Source organism: Macaca nemestrina, chromosome 15, assembly GCF_043159975.1.
Source record: "Macaca nemestrina isolate mMacNem1 chromosome 15, mMacNem.hap1, whole genome shotgun sequence".
Classification (NCBI taxonomy): domain Eukaryota; kingdom Metazoa; phylum Chordata; class Mammalia; order Primates; family Cercopithecidae; genus Macaca; species Macaca nemestrina.
The window spans coordinates 46,590,692-46,596,691 of NC_092139.1; the positions used below are offsets into that span (position 1 = coordinate 46,590,692).

The window sequence follows — 6,000 nt, forward strand, 5'->3', positions numbered from 1 at the left end:
TTCCCCCACGCTTCTTAGAATCCTTAAGGAAGTTCCAGCTGCAGTGTTTACCTGAGTTATAGGATTCTGCTTTCACTTCTATGTGGAGACTGCAGATTGCAGATTCTTTTTTGCCTAATGCTGGCTCAATGAAGCACTTACATAATTTTTTTAAAAAAATATTCCATCCAACATTTTCATTGCTTCAGTTAGAAGAGTTATTTAGTGTATCTAATCTAATCTGGTAAACTGCCCAACCCACTTCTTTAATCCTTATTGAATAAATCAGTGCTGCCAAAGAACTTTCTGTGATTATAACTGACCAGTTTGGAAGTCACCAGCCACAGGTGGCAATTGAGCAATTGAAATGTGACTCGTGATTTTAGAAGTGTACTTTTATTTTCACTTAATTTTAATTTATTTAAATAGCCACTTGTGGCTAATGGTTACCTTCTAGAACCATGCAGAAATAGACCTTCATTCACCCATTGATGGTGCTGACACATAATGTTCCTGTGAGGTAAAACTTATAATTCCATATAAAAGAGGAGAGGAGATGCTTGGCTACACAATTCAGAATGGCATAGCCAAGGAAAGTCATATAAAAGAACGTTTAAGGGAGAGCCAGTCTTCATCGAGCCTCATTTTCTTTTTTGTAAGAGAAGAATTTCTGGATGTGTGGCATCTACCTGGACACATCACAACAAAGGATTTAGCATAGGTTGTGGGATTGCATAAGCCAAAAACAGAAACAGAGCATAGGAAATGGCAGGAGGCACTCCCCAAATGGCTTCATTAGAATAAATCTTATCTCCGCGGCCCTGGCCTTACCTACTAGCCCTAATGAGCCTGCTCTGACTCATACTGGCTTCCTTTCATGCCCAGACCCATAAATACTTACACCTGAGCTCTCATCATGGAGTCTCTTCCTTGTTATCTGTGGCATCTAATCTTTCCTTGGAACCTCTGGGAATCAGCCATTCAGCAGTAGGCCCATTCACAGAGGGTCTCCTCCCAAAGCTGCTGCAACCAAACACACAAAATGTCTATTTCCTTAAGGAATAAGGATGAGTGTTTACACTGTATCTCCTTGTAGAGTTATGTTCTGCATAGGATAGGCACGGTTGTATGAAAAGAGCCCTGGGCTTAGGGTCAGGAGAAACCAGTTCTAACCCCATCTCTGCCATTAGCCAGTTGCTGGTGCAAGTCACATGGCTGTCCTGGGTACAGTTTCTGCCACTGCAAAAGAAGAGTGTTCAGCTCCATCAAAATAGAAATCCCTCTCCTGGAGTCTAAATGGGAAGATTGAGTTACTCAAAACTGACATATATAAACAGGTAGGAGATTGGACAGGTAACGACTTTTCTGTTTCTATGCTGCTAGGTCCTTGTAACAGGTCAATCTCATTAGAAGGAAAAGCAACCTCAAACTGGTAACTGGGGACTTAATGATGAAAGTGGTACTAAATGGGGACTTTGGGGACAATCTGGTGTCCATATTACACGATTAATCACGATGCACCATAGGACTTTCCTCACTGGCATGGAGAGAAAGGTATCATTAACCTGGCAGGCCTGGTGCGGATTCCATGGGCCCAGGGCTCCTCTTTTTGTTCCATCCGGAGCTTTTCAACCTGGCCATGGAGGGCGGTAGTTTTGAGCCCCCAGTGTCACTATAGGATCTTTCTTCCATAGCAATCATTATTACTCCATTTCTCTTAGTTCCTCTGCACTCCATCCTGAATGACCAGTTTTCTAGTTTAGGGAAAATTAAACACTTACTGTTTCCAAGAGTATTTCTGGGTCATTTCCTGGGATTTTTGTCCTCTCTTTAAGGATAATGTTTTATTTCCCATTAATATGCATTTCACTTCTATAAATGGAAACTCCTTCCACCCATGGACTGTCTGAAAAGTTGGAAGCCACCGGATAGACTTATTTTAAAATAACATGTCAGTTATATTTTCAAATAGTAGGCACTAAATTTAAAATTGTGTATTTGTTGGTTGGAAAAAAGTACAATAAACACACCATAAGGTACCCCAAAGTCTAGAAACATAGGTGAAATCATATACATACTATATATTATACAGATGGGGAAATTGAGTTTCAGAGTGGCTAAAAGCTCAGGGTTGGTAGGTAACAGATCAGATCCAGAATTCAAGCCTGTCTTCAAAGCTATGTAACTTGTCCCACATTAGGTGTAAACATCTCAAATCAGAAACAGCCCCCTAACACATGTATATATGTTTTCTCATTGGGAGCCTATAAATAACGGTCCAACATACCAACCAATCACCTTGAGAGTGATTGAATGAAGTTGAGATGCTTTCTTTAAATACATTTTACTGTATATATTTGAGGTTTACAACATGATGCTATGGGATACATATAGATAATATGGTTACTTACTGGAGTAGACTAACATATCTATCTATCATATCTCATAGTTATTTTTGTATGTGTGACAAGAGCAGCTAAAATCTACTTATTTAACAAGAATGCCTAATACAATACAATTTTATTAACTTTAATTCTCAGGTAGTATATGAGATCTCTAACTTGCTTGTCCTACATAGATGCTTTCAATGCACAATGGAAGAATTAAACTAAGTTTTGGCTACTTCAAGATGTAAAAAACAAATTATCTTTTTATTATTTTCTTTTTCTTTTTATTTTTTTTCCTGAGACAGAATCTGACTCTGTTGCCCAGGTTGGAGTGCAATGGTGCAGTCTCAGCTTACTTCAACCTCCACCTCCCAGGTCCAAGCAATTCTCTTGGCTCAGCCTCTGGAGTAGCTGGGATCACAGGTGCGCACCACCACTCCCAGCTAATTTTTGCATTTTTTTTTAGTAGAGATAGAGTTTCACCATGTTGGCCAAGCTGGTCTTGAACTCCTGACCTCAGGTGATCCACCTGCCTCAGGCTCACAAAGTGCTGGGATTACAGGCGTGAGCCACCATGCCTGGCCTCTTTTCATTGTCTTTTCTAAAGAATTTTCTGAAAACATTATCTTTTCCAAAGAATTTTCTGAAAACATTCGTTTACCTTTCAAAAGGAAACATTTTCATCCTAAAGCCAATTCTATGTACCATGAACTTGTCTTCGTTCTATGGCCTTACATGTATGTGCATGTCCTCTACCTAAGGAAGAAATTACACATACATTACATGTACATGCAATGTCCTCTACCTGAGGAAGAAATCTAGTCACAGGGTGCAGTCATGTCTAACTTGTTTATCCAATGCGTGGCACAGTCCCCTCAGCAGCTATGATGACATAGCCTTAAGGAATCATCAAATGTTTGGCTGAACAGGACCTTATCATAGGCTATTCCAACCTCCCCACTTCACAGATTAGTAAATTGAGGCCCATTTATTGATTTGGCACTCGCCTACCATGTGCCTTCAATGGGTGAGAAAAAGATGAATTCACCTCAAGACATCTACTGACACCCCATGACAGATTTGGAATAATCATATCAATAGTTGAGACAATGGTGATGAGAATGCTTAGGATTTAAGTATAATAGCACACATTCGACATGATTTATGAAGGTATTGATGGCAAGAGGTTTCGTGAATACAAACTCAGTGAGTACCAAGGTAATGTTTGTAAATACGAAGATCTGAGGACTTCAGAGAAATATTTCAAAGCTTATACAGCAATGCCATTTAAGTTGGAGAGACATGACTTGGTGGAATAGTTGAGCATTTAACAAAATATTATCGAGATAAAGGCAAGCTGTGGGGCGGCCTGGTGTCCAAAAGGTACAAGGTGGAGCACATGAGGCTCTCCAGCCTTCAGACATCAAAAAGACATTTCTGCTCTGGGTGGAACCAGTTTCTCCGGACTCATATCTTTCTCTCCTCCATTCTGCTCTGCAAGTGCAATCTAAGGGCACTCTTACCTAAACAGATACTGAATTACAAATGAAATCAGTCGTTCTTGGCAAATCAAGGAGGTTAAGGGGAAAAATAAACTTTGTTCTACGTCACCTCCCTGACAAGACAGCAAGCCCGCGGATAAGAACAACAGAGCACTGATGAGTGTAATGAAAACTCCCAAGTTTGTTCTAGAAATGACTGGAGGAGACACCACAGGCCACCGTGCTCCCAGGACATCACCAATTCTTCCAAGGGATGCTTGGCCTCTGGGGAAGTCCAATTACCCTTCAAGGATAATGTGGTTATAAAGAGCCTAAGATGCTGTTGTATATGCCTCCCGAGTCTCCCCCCATCACCTCTGGAGGTGGGGACTTACCAGATAACTCTCCCTTTGGCGTATTTATGGACTCAAGGAGGCTACCTTTAAAACTGGAATGTTTCTGATACCTGAGCATCTAGTCCATGGAGATGGGTCCTCTTTGTGTCTGAACTGTATTTGTTCAAAGGACTCAAGTGTATCCACATAGGTTTGGAGGGCGTGTGAGGTAGGACCACTAAGACCGATTTAATGGAGGTCTGGAAGTCTAAATCACAACATTGATTCAAGGATACTGGAGCAGTGTCACAGGTAGGGGTGTACCTTCCTTGAAGTAGCCCCTGAGTATGTTGGAGATCAAAGGTGGATAGAGACTCATAGAAGAGCAAATGAAAGATAAAATTGTATTATTACACTCTCCATGACACTTGGAGAGAACAATTAGCACTGAGGAACTGGCACTCTCAGCACAAATGTCACCAGCCTCCATATTACAGGTCAGCTGATTTCGTGAGGACGTTGGCAGGCTCCAGGCCCAAGGCAGTAGTGGCCATGCCCTAGGATAGTTAGGGATTCATTAGAACAAGGAGTCAAAGCAGAGTGACTCCTTTTTCCCTTCTTCACTGGGAAAGAAATGTGGAGTGCTTGTTCTCCTGTGTCCCCTTCTCTAAGACAAGAGGATTTACTTGCAGAATGTATGTAAGAAACCTGCAGGGACATCCCAAAAAGATTCAGAAGGAATTTGAGAGAGGTTGTCCTTCTTGCAGAGCATTTGGTGCTGGTGCAATTTCTAAAATCCAGGTTAAGTTAAAAACAAAAAGGCCAGGCATGGTGGCTCATGCCTGTAATCCCAGCACTTCGGGAGGCCGAGGCAGGTGGATTACAAGGTCAGGAGATGGAGACCATCCTAGCTAACATGGTGAAACCCCATCTCAACTAAAAAAAAAAAAAAAAATACAAAAACTTAGCCGGGCACAGTGGCATGTGCCACCATGGGACTACTCCTGAGTAGTCCCAGCTACTCAGGAGGCTGAGGCAGGAGAATCGCTTGAACCCGGGAGGCAGAGGTTGCAATGAGCCGAGATCACACCACAGCACTCCAGCCTGGGCGACAGAGCGAGACTCTGTCTCAAAACAAACAAATAAACAAACAAAAACCTGTTTCTTTTTGTTCATTATTATTGAATGAATGTCCTTGTGGAATTCAACTACTTGATATATTACTACTACTTGGTATATTACTACTACTTGGTATATTACAATATATGGTTTCCACCTTTCTAGTTTTCTTGTGGGTCCTCTGACATCTTCTTTGTGTACTACCATGAACATTTCCTCACAAGATAGCACCAGTCGAGATGAGAACAATAACTTCTTTGAATGGAACAATGTCTGTGGATTCTGAAAATAACATACAGCAATTTCTACTGCACTGAGACAATTGTCAAGAAGAGGTTCTAGAAGACGTAATTTATTCTATCTGTGGTTGTCAAAACACATCTGCTGCCCTTTACACATTTTACTTAAAAGATCACCTCTATGAATATTGCATTCACTACACACTGATGAGGGTTGGCCTTTATGTGACTATAAATATATGTATGTTTGGGTGAATATATGCCACGTTTGTATTCTTGTTTATTTTGTTCTACAGTGAGTGTATTTATTCAGGCAGTCTCCAACACAAACAACTGATATACATATGAATAAGACACAGGGGAGTTTAGGTGTAGAATGCCACACCTTCTTGCTCCAATTCAGGACACCGATGGAGTTACCAAAGTAGGGAGGCTCTAGGCCTTACCTAGAGAGAATTAA

General features: G+C 41.1%; 1 long non-coding RNA gene across 7 annotated transcripts in view; it reads left to right on the top strand.

Annotated features, from left to right (window-relative positions):
- Positions 1–5,601, top strand: part of LOC105481503 (uncharacterized) — a 41,158-nt gene extending 35,557 nt beyond the window's left edge. For 6 of the 7 annotated variants that reach the window (XR_011613516.1, XR_011613518.1, XR_011613519.1 and 3 more), the window contains 2 exons: positions 1,170–1,316; positions 5,467–5,601. This is a non-coding gene — a long non-coding RNA (uncharacterized lncRNA). The remainder of the gene's footprint in view (positions 1–1,169; positions 1,317–5,466) is intronic. The other variant, XR_986987.3, reaches the window with a different exon arrangement.
- Positions 5,602–6,000: the final 399 nt, after the last annotated feature.